The sequence below is a fragment of the Hevea brasiliensis genome, chromosome 14 (genome assembly GCF_030052815.1).
Source record: "Hevea brasiliensis isolate MT/VB/25A 57/8 chromosome 14, ASM3005281v1, whole genome shotgun sequence".
NCBI classification, from domain to species: domain Eukaryota; kingdom Viridiplantae; phylum Streptophyta; class Magnoliopsida; order Malpighiales; family Euphorbiaceae; genus Hevea; species Hevea brasiliensis.
Genome location: NC_079506.1, coordinates 5,775,720 through 5,798,657, shown reverse-complemented (window position 1 = coordinate 5,798,657; position 22,938 = coordinate 5,775,720). Strand labels below are relative to the sequence as shown.

The window sequence follows — 22,938 nt, the reverse complement described above, 5'->3', positions numbered from 1 at the left end:
GGTTGTCCCCTGTTGAGCGAAAGATGTGCAGATAAAGAGGGTCAGGATTGGCGTCTTATTTCTCACATCCCAAATGTTGAAGTTGATGGCAAGAGAATTCAATGGGAGGGCTGCTATCTACTAGAGGACGAAGAAAAATCTTCTACCACATCTGTAAGTTGTGCTTTTATCTTCAATTGGCAACTTCTTTTTAATTTTTTATGTGAAATATGACACTCTGATTCTTTGCGCACAGGAAAATTGAAATGATAAGTTATGAAGATTAATTGCTGCCTCCTTCTTGAAAAACGTGTATGAAGTTCTGGAGGGGAACTTCTAACTCATTGACTCTATCGGCAGTGGACAGCAGTAAAAACACAAGAAATACAATTAAGTTGCAGGTACCAATTTCACTTGTCGACATTTCTGAAAATTCTAATTGATAAATTGATATCTGGCACTAATGCTAAGGGCACTCGGAAGGTAGTTTCTTGATTCGATCATCTGAATTTTTTTCTTTATATTTATTCTCTCCATTTTCTTCATGTAGAAGGAATGCTGGTTATAGAACAAGACAAGATATGAGAAACTCCGGAACTGCAATTACAACCTCGCCGCTATTCCAAATGTGTTAGAAGCGGAAAATATTTAGTGGTATGGCATATTTCTTTGTGTTCTATTTCTTGTCCTTTCCAACATTTTCCAGTACATGAATAAGTTGAACAATAAACTGATTTTCACACCATTTCTTTATTGTTTGACTTTTAGAATCTCTGTGGAAGTGTTCTGGTTGCAACTTTGGTTTCTGCGATACGCATTGGCAGGAGGTTCTGTGGTTAACTTTCTTCCCTCACAATTCTTCAGCAGTTAACCATTTTGGGAATGGAGTCTTTGCCTTGACAGATGTGTTCTCTCACCTCTTTACGAGAATTTGAAATTAATGATTGTCCCCTGTTGAAGGAAAGATGTGGAATAAAAAGGGTGAGGATTGGCCTTTCATTTCTTACATTCCAATTAAGCCCTTATCTACTATAGGGCGAAGAAAAATCTTCCACTGCTTCTAAAAGTTGGTGCTTTCATCTTCAAGAGGAAAATCTTTTTTTTTTTTTTGGTCTGAAATTTTACACTCTTATTATTCTCTACGCACAGGAAATTATACTACAAGTTATGAAGATTAAATGACTGATAATTTAGCCCCCATATTCCATCGGAAATCAGCAAAACTAAAATTTATTCTGTAAGTTTTTTTTTTTTTTCATTATTTGATTTCAATCAACTGATCAACTTTGCAGAGTACTCATTTTCCTTTTATTTTTAATAATTGAGACTTTATTTGCTTTATGATAAAATTTTCAGGAAATTTTTGTGTTCATTTGTTCTTGATAAGTGACATGATAATGGATAAGAAACCAACACAAGATGTCCTGGAAGCAATTTTTTTTTATTGGCTTGACATAATACGCATTTGAAGATCATATTCCACAGAAGAATTTCCACACATCCGATTACAACTTTGGCGTTTGCGGCCAGATGATCCAGGCCAAGATATTTTTGCTTCTTCAAAAACGAGTACAAGTTCTACAGAAGAACTTCTAAGTCATTGATTCTGTGTGCAGTGGACAGCCGTAAATATAGCGTATGGACTCTATTCAATTCCATCTTCAAATTTGGGATACGTGAAAAATGGGATAATGAATCCTATTTTGAAAGACAAGTCGCTTCTTCAATCATTGTCTTTATCTTCGGATCGAGATGATGATGCAAATGTTCAAAGTGAAGAAATAGCTTTCCAAAATCTCCAACCGCATCCTAATCTTAATGAGTTAAAGGTGTATTCGTACAGAGGCACGAGGTTTCCAAGTTGGGTTTCTTCCCTCACAAATCTTGTCAATATTAAGTTACTGTATTGCAGATGTCAGCATCTCCCACCGCTGGATCAAATCCCTTCACTGCAAATGTTAGAGATTTGGGGATTATATGATTTAGAGTACATAGAAATTGAGGGACAAGCAACATCATTCTTTCCATCCCTCAAGGTTCTAAAATTGTGGGATTGTCGTAAGCTGATAGGATGGCGGATGAAGAGGTATGAAGATGACAGGGATGATTCAACCACCATATCATCACCAGACCTACTCCAATTTCCTTGTCTTTCTGAATTCCACTGTAGTGGTTGCCCTAATTTGAGTTTGATCCCTCAGTTTCCATCTCTCGATGAAGATTTAGAATTGAGGAAAGTGAGCGTGCAACTTGTGCAGCAAATATTCACAACATCAATCTCTTCTTCTTCTTCTTCCTCAATCAGTCCTCCTCTCTCTAAATTGAAGAAGCTTCAGATTCAGGAAATTGAGGAACTCAAATCTCTACCTTCAGATGGATTGCAGAATCTCAATTCTCTTCTACAATTAGAGATTTGGTTTTGCCCAAGATTAACTTCTTTACCTCGAGAGATTTGTTCCCTAATATCTTTACGAGAATTGAAAATTGATGATTGTCCCCTATTGAACGAAAGATGCGCAAATAAAAAAAGGCGCAGATTGGCCTTTCATTTCTCACATCCCAAATATTATGGTTGATTCAAAGAGAATTCAAGAGGAGGGACGCTATCTGCTAGAGGACGAAGAAAAAAATCTACAGCTTCTGTAAGTTGATGCTTTTCTCTTCAATTGTTTTATTTAATTTCTTTATCACAACTTATGGGAGAAATTTTACGCACAGGAAATGAAATGATACGAGTTATGAATGTTAGATGCCCGATAATTTAGCCACTCTATTCCATAGGAAATCAGCAATACTAACATTGAGTCTGTAAGTTTTTTTTTTTTTTGGCATTATTCGTTTTCAATAATTTAGCCACTCTATTCCATGCAAAGTATCCTTTTTTTTTTTTTCTTGTAATAGTTGGGAATTTATTTGCGTTATGATAAATTTTGCAGGAAACTTCATTGTGCCTTGTGCTCTTGACAAGTGATATGTATGAATAATGTTGCACCGGACTTTATCTTTAATTCCCACATACACTGGGTCCTCGTGTATGAGGAATCGCATTTCTTTAGATCGCCGAAATTCTGATAAATTGGGAAGTGATGAGCAAATACAAACGATACAAAATTCATTGGTAGGTCATACTTCTATCCATCTTATTCTTTTTGTTATGTAATTCAGTCTTCATCTTCTTTTCATGGATATTAAAATTTAATTTTGATTTACATGCAGAAGTTATTAGATTTCATTTTAGAACTATAACAAGATGTCATGGCAACAATTGCTCATACCCAATTAGGCATCTTCAGATCCTTGTTGGAATTTATCAGGTGAGTTTGAAGTTGTGTATAATTCTGTTACCTAATTGTTCAGGTCCATTTTCTTTATTCTTCTTCTCTTTGCTAATGACATCAATAAATAATGGATTTGTTAAAATTTTGATATATTTGGATGTCTTTTCTATTACTTGCATGCAGAAGCTAGGCACTCAAGTGCTCTGGAGTGAAATTCAGGTGGAGAATCAATTTTGACAGTTGGGTTTTCTTCTTAATCAAACTTCCGGTGCATGCTTTCCTCTTTTACCCCTTACCCTCTTTGAGATCAAATGCCTGTTACAAATTTTCCTGCAACTAAGATTGCAACTGAAAAATAACCAAGGATGATTTTTGTGTCAGACACGTCAATTATTGAGCAATTTGGTGATTTCTTACTGCAGTGCTTCTCACATTCATCTTAAATATTGCAAAGGTATGAAAGAAATTTGAACATTTCCTTTGTTATATTACCATGATACCATTTCTAATTTTCTTTGCAAACATAGTTTCATTTGCATGCTTTTTCTGAAGAATAAAGTATCACATAATAACTATTGTTCCCATCTTTCCCTTCTGCAGAATTCTAACTGTATAAATAACCTGCAGTCACTTATAGACACTGGAAATGGGAGATCAAGGACAGATTATATTCCCATAGCTTCTTGGACCAGAAATATGAGTGATTTGAGAATGTTTTCATCACAAATGGTGCTCTTACCAATTAATTTCACTGCCTATCCTGTCAGTCTTTTAAACTTTATTTTGTTGTGATAGTTTTCTGCGATTACATGCACTTCCTTGAACAATTGGCAATTGCTGCATGAGTTCTTTCAATTATTATGTTTGCAGATCAGATTTGAATGTTCAGTTAACAAACTGAAGCAGAGAAGATATCAAGACAATGACTACAATCTGATAATGTAACATGTTGCTTTGACACAAGCCGTGTATGTAATCTGCTGAAATCAGATATTTCTCAGTAACTCATCATTTCCTTGTGGATTTAACTAGGCAATTGGACTGATGATATGAATCATTTGTCAAGGGGGAAAAGAAGAAGACTTCATACAGTTGTTAATCATTGGTTGTCCCCAATCGAAAGAAAGATGTGGAAATTGGCATTTCATTTCTCACATCCCAAATATTCAATTTGATTGGGAAAGAATTAAATGCACAGGATAATGAAGGACGAGTCAGTGCTTCTTCTCTTCAATTCGCAAATTCAATTTATTTTTTTTTTATCTGAACTTATGTGAGAACATTTTCACTCTCTGATTCTGTTTGCACAGGATGATGTGAAGGATAATTATTCTGAGGCGCTTGAGGTCTCAAGACCTTCTTGCTTTTGTTAGCTTGGAAGGTAACTCTTTACACTGCTTCTCTCTGTATGATTCAAGATGCCATCTTTCTGTACCTCTCTATACTTGTCAAGGATTCAGATGCTTCTCACATCAATTATTAAATTACCTATCTTCATTTATCCACAAATGCTCTCTATATTCTCTGCTGCCTTCATCCTTCTCCTGAATTCCTTTTCTTGGACAATTATAAGTGTATGAATTCAATACCTGTATCATATTTAATTGAAGAAAACTATGGCATAGTCATTGAATTAGAAGTAAGCTGATGTTACATATCAGACCTGCACAATTGCTGAAACAGAGAAATAGGGAGAGAAAGAGATAGAAAGGTACTGGGTGAGGAGAGAATTAGAATGGGTGAGAAGAGAAATAGAAAGGGATGAGATTAGAATTAGAGAAGAAGAGAGAGAGGTATTCTGCAATTGTTAGTGATTCTAGGAATGCCCAATTACAGCCATTCTTCCCCTATTTATGCTAACCGCTACAAAATAACAGAATATTGCCCACCTAAGTCAACTTATCCAGCCCAGCCAACTCATCTAGCTCATCCCATCCCTTAGTCGTAACAGCTGAACAATGTTAGTGATGTTTTTTTGTTTCCTTCCATTGCAGTTATCTAGAGATCATTAGTTAGATATTCTTCACTTTCTGCACTCATTTTATTTTTCTCTTCAGGAATTGGCCTATGCTTTTTGACTTATTAATTCAAAAGTCAACTTCTCTTGAGAATATGGAGGTTCTCAAAAAGGGAGATTCCTGGATGAAAATAGAAAGGTTTATATTCATTCAAGATCTCAGTATTAGTCACTGCAAAAAGTTCAAAAGCTATTGGAGGGTATTGGAGGGTGTCTAACTGTTAGGAGCACTTATGTAGAAGGCAAAGATTTCTTCTGGTAGCAGATGTGTGATAACTTGTCAAAAATGCATAGCTAAACAAACCTCACGACCTATCCTGGTCAGTCATTTAAACTTTATTTTGTTGTGATAGTTTTCTGCAGATTCCACGCACTTCCATGAACAATTGGCAATTGTTTGCGTGAGTTCTCTCTAACAAATTGAAGCGGAGAAGATATCAAGACAATGACTACAATCTGATGATTTAACAGGTTGCTCTAAAACAAGCCATGTATGTAACCTGCTGAAATCAGACATTTCTTAGTAACTCATCATTTCCCTGTGCATTTACCTATTCAATTGGACTGATGACATGAGTCATTTGTCAAAGGTGAAAAGAAGAAGACTGCATACAGTTGTTAATCATTGGTTGTCCCCATTTGCAAGAAAGATGTGGAAATTGGCATTTCATTTCTCACATCCCAAATGTTCAACTTGATTGGGAAAGAAATAAATGCACAGGATAATGAAGTATATTCTTCTCTTCAATTCGCAAATTTGACTTATTTTTTTTTTTCTGAACTTATAGGAGAAATTTTTCACTCTCTGATTCTATTTGCACAGAATAGTGTGAAGGATAAGTATTCCATGCGCCACAAATTTAGCAACTCTATTCCTTGGGAAAAGAGCAATAAACTGGCTCATCAAGAAAGAGGAGTCCCACGGTTACTGGTTTTTAACATCCCTGAAATTCTAATAAATTGGGAAGTGTTGAACAAATGCAAACGGTGCTGAGTGCATTAGCAGGTCATGCTTCTATCCATTGTATTCTTTGGAATAGAGTCTACTTCAAGAAGATTCATACACAGGTACTTGTCCTTCGATCTTGAACTTCTAACTCACTGAGGAACCTTATTTATCTTTCTCATTTCACTAATTTCTCAACTTTGGTTTCTTTTCCAGGGAATTTTGGTGCATATTCAAGTCAATTTGATCATCAGGATCTAGTTTTGCTGGATTTTAAGAATTTTACATGGAATTTCACTTGTCGACTTCTCTGAGAATTCCAAGTAATAAATTGAAATCTGGAACTAGTGCAAAGGAAACTTAGAAGATAGTTTCTTGATTCAATCATCTAATTATTTATTTTTATGTTTATTCTCTCATGTAGAAAGAATGGTGGTTGCAGAACAAAACAAGAAATGAGGAGCTCCAGTGCTACAATTACAACCTGGCTATGCTTTTCCAAATATATTAGATATGTCATATTCTTGGAGTCTTGTTTCTTTTCTTTTTCTTCTTCCTCGATCATTCCTCCTCTCTCTGATTTGAAGAAGCTCTGATTTGGCACATAGAAGAAGTCGAATCTCTACTGCTAGATGAACTGCAGAATCTCACTTCTCTTAATAATTAGAGATTTGGGGATGCCCAAGATCGGCGTCTTTGCCTTGAGCGATGTGTTACCTCACCTCAGTTGGCTATTGGTGTAGAGACAAGAATTGATTGAGAGGAACATGAGGAGAGGAAAATTATGAGCTTTGGGCTATATGAGCAGAGCAGACTTGATCAACTTGACAATCGGAAAGTCAATTGTGGTCCGATTCAGGCTGATTTGTGGACAGCAGATAGAGAACACTTGGATCTACATTCTGTATGGTGAAATTATGCACTTTTCTACATTTTCTCTTATGTTTAATGTCGTTGTTGTTTAGATTAATTTGTGTAGCTGCTATGAGAATTTGGATGAGACATTTGTAATCTTATTTTTACCATAGTGGAGATCTTTGGTGGACGTAAAAGTCCCGTGGTTTTTCCTCTTCAAAGAGGTTTTCCACGTAAAAAATCTTTGCGCTCTTAGTATGATTGATTTTGTTGTGATTAGCATATTTTTTCTTTTGATAACTTTTCATAGTCTATTTATACCTAAAATTTTAAATATGTTACTCAAAAATTTATTTTTATATTAAATTGAACATATAAAAATATTATTAAATCAAGTATGAAAGCATTAATTCAATGTGAACAAAGCAATATTAAATTTTGAAAAACCAAAATTTTAAAAAATATTAAATTTTTAAAAGCTCAATTATTTATTTATTTATTTATTTTTCAATCTACGTTCAAATTAATGAAATTAATATAAACGAGCCAATTTTTAATTGGTTATATATATGTATATATATAATTTAAAATTTTATATGAATTATAAGTCGTTTTAAGTCAAGAAAATTAAATTATTTCAAAATCGTTTTACCTCTATAATTTCATGAAAAAAATAGAATTTTCATTAAAGACATAAGAAAAGTAGCTTCAAGATTGCATAGCTTAAGGCTACTTTTCTTCTCATTGAAGAAAAAAAAAATCATTTTTTAAAAATCACATTATAAATATCTCTATTTATGGATTAGAATTTTTGTTATTATTTTTATTTTTTTTTCCTTATTAATTAAAATTTTCTCCATCTTTAAAGAAAATGGTTGATTTTTATTTTTGTCGTTTATCAATTTTCTCCATCTTTTGTAATTAATATTTTTTAAATAAATATATCACTAAACCAAAGTGAAGGATGCTAAGTATTCTACATATGAAATTATTTAATATCCCTTTTATCCTAATTGGACAAACAATTGATTTGATTTAATTTAATTTTAAAACAAATAGGACTCTTTTTGTAATATTAAAAAAATTATATAAAAAACGTATTAAGTGAACAAGCATTACGATTTTACTAATTGAAAAATTAAATTACAAATCCACACATTAGCAGAATCAAAATCAACGGAAAATTGAATGCCAACAAAAATAATATTAATAATTTATCATTTCAAATTAATAAGAGATATTCCAATTACATTTATAAAAATATACAATTAATATATTATACTTATAAAATATATAATAATTGTAAGTATACCATTCGAAATCAGCAGTACTAACATCGAGTTGTAAGTATCAAATATGCAGAGTATCCATTTCCTTTTTTTTTTTTTTTTCTTCTTTTAATAATTGGGAATTTATTTCCTTTATGATAAATTTTGCGGCGAATTTCTTTGTGCTTTGTGTTCTTGGCAAGTGATATGATAATGGATATGTATGAATAATTGGAACGTGTTGAACAAATTCTGATAAATTGGAAAGTTTTGAGCAGTTCATGCTTCTATCCATTGTATTCTTTACAATAAAATCCGCTGCCAGAAGATTCATACGCAGGTACTCGTCCTTCTCGGTAAAACGTTTAAAAGTTCTACAGCAGAACTTCTAACTCATTGAGGAACCTTATTTATCTCTCTCATCTCACAAATTTCCCAACTCGGTTACCTTTTCCTGGGAACTTTGGTGCATATTCAAGTCGATGTGATCATCAGTGATCTAGTTGTGCTGGATTTTAAGAATTTTGCATAAAATTTCACTTGTCCACATCTCTGAAAATTCCGAGTAATAAATTGAAATCTGGAACTAGTGCAAAGGAAACTTGGAAGGTAGTTTCTCGATTCAATCATCTAATTATACATATTATGTTTATTCTCTCCATTTTCTCTCATGTAGAAAGAATGGTGGTTAAAGAACAAAACAATATATGAGAAGCTCCAGAGTTACAGTTAGGGGAGAGCAGTTTTCGGTTTAAACCGAAAAATCAAACCGAACCGATTAATTCGGTTCAATCGGTTCGGTTTTAAAATTTAATCGGTTCGGTTCGGTTTATAATTTTGATAATTTCGGTTAATCAGTTCGGTTCGGTTATTTTCATAAAAAAATCAAAAAAACCGAACCGAACCGAAATTATTAATATATATAGGAAATAAAAAAAAATCGAATCAAATTGAATCGAACTGAATCGAAATCAAAGAAAACCGAACCGAACCTTAAGATTTTTGAGTTTTGATTTCTAATTTTTTTTGTTTTTATGTTTTTATTATTTAGATTTAATGTTAAAAATATGAAATTTTATAAATTTCGGTTTGATCGGTTTAAAACCGAACCGAACCGATATTTATCGGTTCGATTCGGTTCGGTTTTCTCTTATCAATCGGTTCGGTTCGATTTTTAAAATTTTTTATTTTCGATTTTCGGTTTTGTCGGTTCGGTTCGGAATCGAACCGACCGTTTGCACACCCCTAGTTACAGTCACAATCTTGCTGATTTCCAAATATATTACAAGTAGAAAAATTTAGTGGTATGCCATATGCTTGGAGTTTTGTTTCTTTTCTTTTTCTTCTTTCTCAATCATTTCTCCTCTCTCTGAAATGAAGAAGCTCTTGATTTGCCATATAGAGGAACCCGAATCTTTACTGCTAGATGGACTGCAGGATCTCACTTCTCTTCAATAATTAGAGATTTGGAGGTGCCCAAGAATGACATCTGTGCCTCGAGAGATGTGTTGCTCACCTCTGTTGGCTATTCATGGGTGTAGAGACAAGAATTGTGTGAGACGAACAAAATAGGTGAATAGGTTAAACTCAATACAATTAAATGTCGATAATAGACTTGCGAAGAAGAGAGCAGGTTAAACTCAATAAAAGGCCTCTTGTATCCTGAAAAAAATAGGTGAACAGGAGTGAGCGTTCGACTCAGAGAGTAAAATACTGATTTTAAGTACAATTACTAAAGCTAATGCATTCTAAAGAGTGGAATGCAATACTTTCATAGTTTTTATACAAATTACATAATAAGTAACAAAAAGGTAATTTGAAACACTCACACACCCATATAATATTCAAACAGCATATATATAAGAGCTGATCCCCTATATAGCTCTCTTAATTCAACCTCTGCCAGTGAGTACATCTCAAGCCGGATTTTCAAGTGATGCATGGGCATACTTGAATATATAATAATATTGAAATTATAATTAAAATCAATATTTTACTCACAGACGTAAATCGAGGTCACTGTGATGGCTGGGCGGAGGACGAAGGCTATCCCAGCTCACCTGACAATTACATTACAATTTTTTAATACAATTGACTCAATACAAGTTTAAAAAGAATCAAAGACATCCTAAGTTATGCCAAAAATCCGGCGGAGTTTCTCATATACTTAGAACCTACCCAACCTGTAAAAGGGTTTAAAAGATACTTTTATATCCAAAAGTCTCACAACTACAACTCAATCACATCACATGACCCCTCTTGGACCCATCCAAACAGTCAATAACCATAATTTTAGAAAATTACAATTTAGTCTCTACAACTAATCCTTTTTGCAAAAACTATCCAAATGAGCTCTAAAAATTCTAAAATTTTGCCCCGCAGTCCTTAGCAACATTATAGAGGTAACACAGAAGGAATTATAATTTTCTAGCAACCCACGAATATTTTATGAAATTTTATTCTAAATCCAACACTATAAAATTGAAGAAACTTGGAGTTCGGGTTTACCTATGTCAATTCTGATACTTGAAACACGTCCGAAGAGTCTGAAAATTGTGGGATAGCATATAACTTTGACTCGGTTTCGAAGTGATTCCAGCAGCTTATCTGCTCGGCCCGAAATTGCAAATTTTTGCGACGATCGAATGGCAGATTTTCAACTGTCCATGTACCATTATCCTCCAAAGCCTGTATTTCCTTTCTCATAACCGCTCTCCACCGTTCATCTTTAACTGCTTCTGCATAAGAGCTTGGTTCATGTCCTGTAGTAATGGCTGCCAAAAAACATCGGTGTTGTGCAGAGAATTTATCATAACCCACATAATGTGCTATAGAGTAAGACGTACCTGAGGAATCAGATTGGGAAGGTGAGCATACCGAGGGGCTTGTTTTGGTGGCGTTTGTCACATAATCCTTCAAACGAACACTAGGTTGCTTGGCCCTTTGTCCCCTACCTAGTTGCTCTTCAACAACTTCACCTCTATCCACTCCCTCACTGTTTTCATGGATCAATTCTTCCGTTTTAGGATTCACCTCACTTTCTCTACCCACACTTTCATCGTGCTCCTTTCCCAAGTTGTTCTCTAAACCATCAACTTCATCATCCAACTCCTCAACTCCATTTTTAATGAGTTCATCACCCATTGTTTTCTCATTTGCATATGGAAATTCTGTTTCAGCGAATACCACCTCTCTTGATACAAAGTATTCTTTAGTTTTCAAATCATACAATCTCCATCCCTTCTTTTCAAATGGATACCCAACAAAAACACACCTATAACTTCTGCTACCAAATTTATCTTTATCCCGATTCAGATTATGCGCATAGCACAAACAATCAAAAACCTGAACGTGTTTGTAAGAAGGTACTTTCCCAAAGAGCATCTCATATGGGGTTTTACCATTTAATAACATAGATGGAGTCCTATTAATCAAATACCTGGCTGCAAATACACATTCTCCCCAAAATTCTATGGGTAAATTTGCTTGGAAACGCAAGGCTCTTGCCACATTAAGAATATGGCGATGTTTTCTTTCCACTCGGCCATTTTGTTGAGGTGTTCCTACACAGGAAGTCTGATGCAACATCCCTTGTTCATCAAAATATTCTTTCAAGCACATAAATTCACTTCCGTTATCACTTCTGACAATTTTCACATTTTTTTCAAATTGGCGTTTAACCATCACAACAAATTCTTAAGAACACAAGCTACTTCTTGTTTTCCATTCAGCAAATATATCCAAATAGCACGAGAGTAATCATCAACAATTGTTAAGAAGTAAATTGCTCCACAAGAAGTTGTGACTCTATAAGGTCCCCACAAATCACAATGTATCAATTCAAAATAACCATCAGCTTTATTGTCACTAGAAAAAAAAAATCTCTCTTGTTTGCTTTGCTTTGCTCTAAAACAAACTTCACAAGTTTTATTAGTTTTCCTAACAATGCTACTAGCTTCTGGAATTAACTCTACCATCTTATAAGAAGGATGGCCCATTCTCTTATGCCAAAGCTCAAAAAACCCCACATCAGTTACCTTACAAGCATGTACCGATGTCACTCCCTTGAGAAAGTACAGCCCCTCGCGTTGCTCACCCGCTCAAATCAGGTTCCTCGAATTTAGGTCTTGTATAGCACAAATTTTGTTAGTGAGTTGAATAACCAAATTTGAATCATTAAGTAGTTGTGATACAGAGATCAGATTGCAATTCAAATTTGGCATATAAAAGACTCGTTGCAATTTCAAGTCTCCTCCAAGCAACACAGTTCCTTCTTTCATCGCCAAGGTCTTTTCTCCATTAGGTAACCCGATTGAGCATGGCACAATGTCACGCAATTCACTCAAAAATGCCAATGTTCCTGTCATATGATGGGAAGCTCCTGTGTCAATAATCCAAGGAAATATCCTCTGCGTACCTGTCAGCCTCTCATTGCCACCATTCTGATAAGAATTCAACATGCCCAACAAAGCAGCCCACTGCTCTTTATTTAATCCACTAAGACCCTTTCGATCTGAATCTGTCACAATTCCACGCCCACCATCAACTCCAGTTGCTTGTGTGGCGTTGGCACGAGCAACTCCTCCCTTGCTACGTCCTGCTCCATTGCCACGCTTTTGACCACCTCATCGTCCAGCAGAAGTTTCACGTGGTCTATTACCCCACCATTCTGGATAACCTATCAGCTGGAAACAACTTTCAGCATCATGTCCCTCTCGGTTGCAATTAGAACAAATTGAGGATTTGTCTTTATCCCCCCCTGAATTTCGGCTTCTTGCTTGAATTGCAAAACTCATAGGATTGCCTCTTTCTTCCTTGGTTAGTGTCATAGTTCGCACCCGCTCTTGCTGAACAACCATAGCATAGGCACGATTCAAATTGGGCAAGGGTTCAGTGCTCAAAATATTAGAGCGCACTGTTCCGTATCCTTCTTCATCCAAGCCCATCAAAAACTGATGAACTCTCTCTTCTTCACGCTTTCTTTCCAATTCAATGGTAAGATTGCATCTGCAGCCTGCACAGATACACACTGGTATCTGATTATAGTTGTTTATTTCATCCCATAACGTTTTGAGTCTTCCGAAATAAGACACGATCGGTTGACCTTCCTGCTTATAATTCGTCAGATCCGATCTCAGTTGCTGCATTCGTGGACCATTCCCAATCGAGAACCTCTGTTTAATATCCTCCCACAGATCCTTTACGTTCTCCATGTGAGAGATGGTTGAGCGAAGTGTCGGTTCAATGGTGTTAAACACCCAAGAAACCAGCATAGAGTTAACCGTCCACCAATCTTCGAGTTCCAGTGAGTCATCTGCTGGTTGCTTAACAGATCCATCAATAAAACCATATTTCTTTTTGGCCCGCAATGTAGTCCGTATAGCTCGTGCCCATTCTTCGTAATTCTCGCCCTTCAACTAAACTTGGGTAATCAAGTTACCTGGGTTGTCATTCGAATTCAATGTGTAAGAACTAGAAGTTTTCTTTCCTGATCCAGAACTCTCATTTTTCTTTTCATCAGCCATGGCTCTGATACCATGTAAAAGAACTAAGAAATTTTGGAATAAGAATTCTGATCTTTATTGCCCCAGAAATCAAAGATATATATAAAAAATTACAGCTAACAAAAATAGGTTTCTAATCAAGCTAAACTACCAAAATTGTATCAGAATCATACAACAAAAGGTAAGAATAGATATATACACAAAAATTCCTAAACAAATGCCCTAAATAAATGCAAAATAAGTGGCAGCTAACAGCTGCCTTTCCAATACATATGTATAGTTGTGTATTTAAATATGTTTGATGGGCATGGAGCTTAAATGGTTTTATGGTTTCTTTTAGCTGTAAAATTTAGGGGAAATTCTATAGGTTAGGGACGGGTGTGTCACAAGCTATACTGCAAGATGTTTTATGCAGGTTTCTGTGGGCAGAGTGGACTTGTTATCCCTATGGATGAGCTTTTGCCAGGTATTAATTTTGTTATTAGTTTTTGTGTATATTTATCATCAGATAAGTAATTAGGTTACTATGTGCTACACTAAAACCTTACAAACCATGATTTCGGCTAATTAACAAAAATCAAATATGAAAATCAGATGTGAATATCTAAGCAAATTCTCAATTGCCTCTTCTGTAGAATGCTAACCCTATATGTTCACTGGACATGGGATACTCCCGAAGTTTCTTGGACCAATAATACGAGTTATTTGAGAATGTTTTCCTCAACTGTCTGCTCAATTCCACATTCAACCACCCTTCTGCCTATGAGAGAGATTTACATGGATGGAAAATTTCTAATCAAAGTTTCTTGTTGTCTCAAAGACCTATAGAGGAGCCTCTCAAATTGCAGGCATTTCTCATCAAGCAAATCTAATTTAACAAAATGATCCACACCCCTCAAATGTCAACACTTCAATAGTTGTTCCACCAAGTGGATGCTCTTGTTGATGGCAGATCCACAACCAGTTCCCAATCTTTAAGTTTGTCAAGATTTTTGTGTTGTAATTATAACTATTTGATTATGTAATGTTTTTCAGGCAGTTGTTGAGATTGTGGCCACAGATATTATCCCTTCACATGTTTTCTATAATAATCAAACAGAATTAAGCTTCATTCTCTTCTCTGTTTGCCCTATTTACTAATATTGGAACTTCATAATTACAAGCCATGTGTATTTTTGCCTTAATAATTACTATAACCATTTTTTTTTTCATCTTCTCTTCTCTGGCTAATGAAAAGCCTTTGAATTACCAGCCAAGGTTGAATTGACCTACTATAAAATTTTTAATTTGGTCCAATTTTTTTTTTAATATACTTTATAATAATTTTTTAATTATAAAAAATATTAATAATCTTTTTAATTTTTAAAATAATAAATTATTTTTTATTATTAATAACAATTTAGTGCATTTCCTATGTTTTGTTAAAAAAATTGTTCTTAAAATTTAAAAATAAATAATGATTTTTCACAAATAAATATGGCCCAACTCTTCTTTTAAAAAATTTACTTCCAAATAAGAGTCATCAATGTGCACATCATTTTAAAAAGGATATAAGTTCAAATCAACTACTAATAGTTTTAAAAATGACACCATAGTTTCATTTGGAGGGAGATTCGATTTCAGACTTTCAACCTCGATAGCACGACCTAACAGTTTCCTCTCATCTTTTTCTTCTCGGGAAGCTCCCTTTCCATTTGAGAGGGACGAGTCCAGAGCTTTTAGTGGCCTTGGAGTAGGAAATTGGGAGAAGCAGCTGGTGGAGGAAATAGAATGAATTTTGAATTTCGCTTGATTGGGTTTTTGAGTTTGTAAGTCTCTCCCTTACTGATTTGTTTTATTTCTGGGTTTATTGCCTTAGCTATAATAGGTGATTTCTTGTTTTATGGAGTTTCTGAATTTCTAAATTTATGGATTTCAGAGATTTTGTGGGTTTAGGGTTGAATTTTGATTTTGTAGTTTTTGGATTTTAAACAGAAATCACCAACTGCAGCTATGGTGTTCCAAATTCAAATAAAACTAGTTATTTTTTTGCACATTGGGTGGCTTATTTATTTTTTATTTTAATATATAATTTAGTATTTATTTTTATAAAATTTTATATTTTAAAATTATAATATAAAATTTAATCCTAATATAAAATTTAATCAATAATAAAATTTTTAGTTAATTATATTAAATACAATTAAAATTTTTATTAAAATTTTGATTAATTAGAAATAGTTTGTCCAAAATAAAATCTTATATATTAGGATAATATTTAAGAAGAAATAATAATAATAATAATAATAATAATAATAATAATAATAATAATTAAGTGTTAAATAATTTCTTAATTTATGATCTATATTTTATTCTTCTCTCTTTAAAAGAAAAAGAAAAAGAAAAATTTAAATTTTATAATTACATATAATAAATTAAATTTAAAATAATCAATATTTAAAATAAGCGGATATTATTTAACAAATCGTTAAATTATGTAGATTAAAAAATATAATATATGATAAACTTTTAAATATATTAATAAATCAAAAGACTTAATTTTATGAGATCAATTTTATAATATATATATTTCTCTGATTTCTGTTTGAATTTATTTGCAGCCATGGTTTTCTGGGTGTTCATCAATATTTATTTTTATTTTAATTAAAAATAATAAATAATTTTAAAAAATAAAAAATAATAATTTAATTATTAAAAATATAATATTTTACTAAATTAAGACTAAGATGAGTTTGTAAAAAATTAAAATTAGACTAAGGTTATAGTAAATCCTACATTCTTCATAAAAGCCCATGATTAATTAATTCTTTATAAAGCAAAGAAGCTACATTTCTTTAGCAATCAAAGTAGTCATTTCACTGCTAAAGTCCAAACATTCATATTAAAGGATTTGCATCTTTTATTCTTTCCATTGCTTTCTATCAGAAACAAAGAATAAAGCATAAAAGCTCGTTTCTAGCCATATAACTAGCCATAGGAGACATAGTCTTGCTACGCAAAAACTGATTCGAGATTAATGGGGGAAATGCTCCGTAAGCACAAAGAAAGGAATTTATTGTTTGAATAGAAATGAAATAAAGGCATTTAGATCTTAATTAAAGTATGTAATATGCCCTTTCATTTGATGACTTGTTTACTCAAGGCATAGATTCTACATGTAATGCACAAGCATTTTCATGGAAAGTCTTATAAATAATTGGCCGTTTTCCTTCTCCCATCACTTCACAACAACATTTCCTCCTTTAAAATCAATTCAATTCCAGAGTGCTTCCTAATACCCTTTTCCAAAAATGGCCCAAGATGTTCTCTTCAATGTTGCTGGAGAAATCATTAAGAAATTGGGTTCTGTAGCTCTCCAAGAGATTGGCCTGTGATGGGGTCTCAAGGAAGAGCTTCAGAAACTCAAGAACACAACAACCACAATCCAGGCTGTGCTTCTCGATGCAGAGGAGAAGTCTGCTCAAAACAATCAAGTCAAAGATTGGCTGGGCCAGCTGAAAGAGGTGGTCTATGACGCAGATGATTTGCTCGACGACTTCTCCACTGAAGCTTTGCGCCAGCAAGTCATGGGTGGAAACAAATTGAAAAAGGAGGTATGGCTTTTCTTTTCAGCTTCCAATCCAATAGTTTGTGGTATTAAGATGGGTCATAAGATTAAGGCAATAAGGGAAAGACTAGATGATATTGCAAAAGATAGGCATGCGTTCCACTTTGTAGAGCATAGTACAGAAAAACCATTCACAGCTAGAGAAAGAGACCAAACTATTTCATTTGTAGCTGAGGAAGAAGTCATTGGGAGGGATGATGATAAGAAGAAAATTCTAGAACTTCTATTTGACTCCAACACTGAAGATAATGTTTCAGTGATTCCAATTGTTGGAATTGGAGGATTAGGGAAAACCACATTGGCTCAATTGGTTTATAGTGATAAGAATGTTACAGATAAATTTGAGTTGAAAATGTGGGTTTGTGTATTCTTTGATGTAAAAGTAATTGTGGGAAAGGTTATAAAATCTTTGACTCATAAGGAACCAGGAAACCTTGAGTTGGATCAATTGCAAAGTGATCTAAGAGAAAGAATTGAAGGAAAGAAATATTTGTTATTGTTGGATGATGTTTGGAATGAAGATCTTCAAAAATGGACTGATTTAAAGGCATTATTGACGTGTGGTGCAAGAGGAAGTAGGATCTTAGTGACCACTTGTTCCGAAAAGGTTGCAGGAATAACTAGTGGCAAAAAGACACATTATTCTCTAAAGGGCTTAGATCTAGATAAGTCTTGGTCTTTGTTTAAGAAAATAGTGTTCGAGGGGAAAGAGCCAGAGAGTCCAAATGTGAAAGAAATCGGAGAGCGGATTATAAAGAAATGTGTTGGAGTTCCCCTTGCAATAAAGACAATTGCAGGTCTTTTATACTTTAGAGATCTAGAAAGAGAATGGTTGCCTTTTTTAGAAAATGATCTTTCAAAAATAGCTCAAAATGAAAATGTCATTTTAAATACACTTAAATTGAGCTATGATCATCTCTCATCACATTTGAAGCATTGTTTTGCGTATTGTGCATTATTTCCCAAAGATTATGTGATTAATGTGAAAAAATTGATTCATCTTTGGGCTGCCCAAGGGTTCATTGAGTCATCAAGTTCAAGTTTATGTGATGAAGACATTGGGCTACAGTATTTTACAGAATTGTGGTGGAGGTCATTTTTCCAAGAAGTGAAGAGGGATGAATTAGGCAATGTAAAAAGTTGCAAAATGCATGATTTGATGCATGAACTTGCAACTTCAGTTGCTGGGAAGGGCATTTGCATAATAAATTCTGAAGAAAAAAGTGTGGATGAAAATGTCCGTCACGTGTCATTTGACTTCCGGTTATATTCATCCCAACAAATTCCTGCTGGATTAAGCAATGCACTAAAATTGAGAACGTTTTTTTGGCCATGCACAATGATTGAAAAAGTGTCCAATTCCATAAATAAACTAAAACATCTGAGATATCTTGATGTTTCTGGTAATGTGAAAATCTTAGCACTTCCAAATTCTATTATGAATCTACAAAATTTACAAGTGCTAAATGTCTCCGATTGCAGTAGGCTGAAGGAGCTGCCTAAAGATATTAAAAAACTGATTAATCTTAGGCATTTGTATTGTGATGGTTGTTGGGATTTGACCCATATGCCACGTGGGCTTGGGCAATTGACTTCACTTCGAACGTTGACATGGTTTGTAGTGGCAAAAGATAATTCAGTGGCAAAGAATGTTGGAGGATTAAATGAATTGAATAGCCTCAACAATTTGAGAGGAAGTCTTGCAATTTTTAATTTGGGATATGTGAAAAATGGGATAATAAATCCTATTTTGAAAGACAAGTCGCTTCTTCAATCATTGTCTTTATCTTCGGATCGAGATGATGATGCAAATGTTCAAAGTGAAGAAATGGCATTCCAAAATCTCCAACCGCATCCTAACCTTAAAGAGTTAGTAGTGTCTTCGTACAGAGGCAGGAGGCTTCCGAGTTGGGTTTCTTCCCTCCCAAATCTTGTCAATACTCTGTTACAGTTTTGCAGATGTCAGCATCTCCCACCACTGCATCAAATCCCTTCTCTTCAACGGTTAGAGATTTGGGGATTAAATGATTTAGAATACATAGAAATTGATGGACAAGCAACATCATTCTTTCCATCCCTCAAGTTTCTAAAATTGTGGTATTGTCGTAAGCTGATAGGATGGCGGATGAAGAGGTATGAAGATGACAGTGATGATTCAATGTAAAAGAACTAAGAAATTTTGGAATAAGAATTCTGATATTTATTGCTCCAGAAATTAAAGATATATATAAAAAATTACAATTAACAAATAGGTTCCTAATCAAGCTAAACTACCAAAATTGTATCAGAATCATACAACAAAAGGTAAGAACAGATATGTACACAAAAATTCCTAAACAAATGCCCTAAATAAATGCAAAATAAGTGGCAGCTAACAGCTGCCTTTCCAATACCCCCCTCAAGTTGGAGCATGGAGATCTCGAATGCCCAACTTGCGAAGAAGAAAGTCAAACTGATCCTTTCCCAACGCCTTTGTGAAGATATCCGCAGGTTGCATTGAACTACGTACATAATCTGTTCGAATGTTACCATTCAATATCTCATCACGGATAAAATGACAGTCCACTTCAATATGCTTGGTACGTTCATGATAGACAGGATTAGCAGCTATATGCAGAGCTGCCTGACTATCACAATACAAATTCATAGGTTCAGTATGCGCCACACCAAGAGAATTCAATAATCCTTTCAACCATTTAAGTTTACAAGTTGTAGTACTCATTGATCGATATTCAGCTTCAGCAGATGAGCGAGACACTGTCTGTTGCTTTTTAGTCTTCCACGAGATAGGGGATTCACCCAAAAGAACAAAATAACCGGTCAAAGACCGTCTCGTCAAAGGACAGCTAGCCCAATCAGAATCACAGTAAGCAGACAATTTGAGATCACAATTGGCATGCAGTAGTATACCCTGACCTGGATTTCCTTTCAAATAATGCACAACTTTAACAGCTGCCTCCCAATGATATTTTTCCAGAAATCAATCTTCTTCAAATACAATAGCTATTATTTATATAGTTACCAGCTCTTTCCATGAATGTTCATGCCAATTACAACCTTCTTTGCAAATTTCAATTTTTCAATTAACTACCACAGGCCATCCTAACTATTATATTTCTTTCACATACAATCGCAGTCCCTTATTCTCCTTATTAATCATAACAGAGTACTAGTCAAACTCAATTCTATAAATCTATGGGTATCCAAGTCTCTGTTTGGTTACTTTTGTTTTTAATGCTTTTTAGTGTTTTAATTAACACATGAACTCTTGCCTTCTAGTAATCTTGACTTTGATCTTTGGATGAAATCTTGCATGAGGAATAATGCTAGTGATGTTATTTTGTTTCCTTCCATTACAGTTATCTAGAGATTATTAGTTAGATATTCTTCGCTTTCTGCACTCATTTGCGTTTTTCTCTTCAGGACTTGGCCTATGTTTTCTGACTTGTTACTTCAAAAGTCAACTTCTATTGAGAATATGGAGGTTGCTAAATAATTAAAGTTGAAAGGTTTAAATTCATTCTAAGATCTCAATTTTAGTCACTGCAAAGAGTTCAAAAGCTATAAGGTGTTTAACTGTCAGGAGCAATTTTGTTTGAGGCAAAGATTTCTTCGGGAAGCAGATGTGTGAAAATTTGTCAAAAATGCAGGCTAAACAAACCTCACTGCTTATCGTGGTCAGTCATTTAAACTTTATTGTATTGTGATAGTTATCTGCAGATTCCATGCACTGCCAAGAACAATTGGCAATTGTTGCATGACATCTCTCATTTATTATGTTTGCAGGACAGATTTGAATGTTCAGTTAACAAACTGAAGCAGATAAGATATCAAGACAGTGACTACAGATAATGGTGTAACAAGTTGCTTTGACACAAGCCATGTATGCAACCTGCTGAAATCAGACATTTCTCAGTAACTTATCTTTCTCCTGTTGATTTTCCTAGTCAATTGGACTGATGACACGAGTCATTTGTCGAGGGGGAAAAGAGAAGACTGCATATAGTTGTTAATCATTGGTTGTTGATATACTTATTTTATGTAGGCATTTTAAGGTATTTTTGTATCCATTTTTCCCTTTAACTTTATGTTCTATAGCATTTTTAACCTTTATTTTAGTTAAATTGTTAGTTTAGTATTTCATATTTGATTTTTTGAAATTCTTTTTTAATAGGTTTTAAATGATTTAAAGATAAAAAAGTGCAAGCGGAGATAATTCAATGTGATTTGAAAGCCTAAAATGGTGAAAAAGCTAAAGAAATTCTGCTTGGAGAATTAGAGACAAATTTTATTGAGTTCTTACATTGGGTATTGTTACATGTCATGTGCAGCAAGGAGAAACTTATTGGAGAGGCAGAGATTTTCAAACAAACTAACTTAAAGTGCAGCAAAGAGAATTTTTAAAGAGAGTGATTTTCAAACGAAATAACATGCCCCATGTTGTTGGGTAGTATTATTTTAGCAAACTGAAAAAATATTAGTTCTTTGCCAGACATGGGGCCTGTCGAAATCTAACATTGGGTCATATTGTTTGGTGAAACTTTAGCATTGACTACGATTTTTTTTAATACCTCACCACTTCTTGTACCTTTTTATCTTTCTTCTTATTAGATTTTTCTAGAATAATTTTTTGACATGTATATATATCATCTTATTCTCCTCCTTTCCAAAATAAGCCATATGAAATAAATAAATAAATAAATAAGGAGCAAGGGAGAGAAAAAGACTATGAGAAAGAGAAGAAGAGAAATACACCATTGCTGGATTTTCTCGTACAAAAATAACATTATAGTTGCAGATTTTTTGAGTTTTGAGACTTTCTTCATATGAGTTTTTCTATTCTTAGCTCAATTTCTTGTTCCTTTTGTTTATTTTGATAGTTTCCATTATAAATATTATTATGAGTGAGCAGATTTTTTAAGATTTCAAAGTTAAGTTATAATATTTTGAATTAATTTTTAGATTTAGATGGATTTTATTCAATTTATAATATTTATAAGTTTTGATTCATTCCTTATGTATTTTATTGACTTACCTAATGTTAGATCCTATTAGGTATAGTTTTTATTTGATTGAATGATCAGGTGGTAAAAATTATTAATTAAAATTTAAAATTTTGAACTTAATCACCTAAATTTAAAGATAAACTATGGATTAAGAGCATTTATTGGTTGATTAAAAAGTTTCATGGATTTATTCAATAAAAAGAAGACTGCATATAGTTGTTGATCCTTGGTTGTCCCCAATTGAAAGATATATTAGAACCTTGCTGCTTTTCCAAATATATTAGAAGAAGAAATATTTAGTGGTATGCCATATTCTTAGATTTTTGTTTCCTTTATCGTTCCTCCTCTCTAATTTAAAATTTTATATAAATTAATAAGAATTATAAATCTGTTCAAATTAAGCGAATTTAAATTACTTTATAATCTTTTTACCTCTACAATTTGATGAAAAAAAAAAAAGAATTTTCATTGAAGTCAT

The 22,938-nt window shown here is 33.7% G+C and overlaps 1 protein-coding gene, 1 long non-coding RNA gene and 2 pseudogenes across 8 annotated transcripts in view; all 4 read left to right on the top strand.

The window, feature by feature from the left end:
• Nucleotides 1-871, top strand: LOC131173337 (uncharacterized). Its single transcript, XR_009143641.1, has 4 exons — nt 1-153; nt 236-380; nt 530-633; nt 748-871. It is a non-coding gene; the product is annotated as an uncharacterized LOC131173337 (long non-coding RNA).
• A 777-nt stretch (nt 872-1,648) lies between these two features.
• Nucleotides 1,649-4,592, top strand: LOC110659994 (putative disease resistance protein RGA4; annotated as a pseudogene).
• The window catches only part of LOC110672416 (putative disease resistance protein RGA4), a 64,103-nt gene continuing 45,754 nt past the window's right edge, over nt 4,590-22,938 (top strand). For 2 of the 7 annotated variants that reach the window (XR_009143640.1, XR_009143634.1), the window contains exons 1-2: nt 4,656-6,004; nt 6,098-6,342. The gene's annotated coding sequence lies outside the window, so the exon portion shown is untranslated. The other 5 variants (XR_009143637.1, XR_009143636.1, XR_009143639.1 and 2 more) reach the window with 5 other exon arrangements.
• On the top strand, nt 16,982-19,633 carry LOC131173336 (putative disease resistance protein RGA4; annotated as a pseudogene).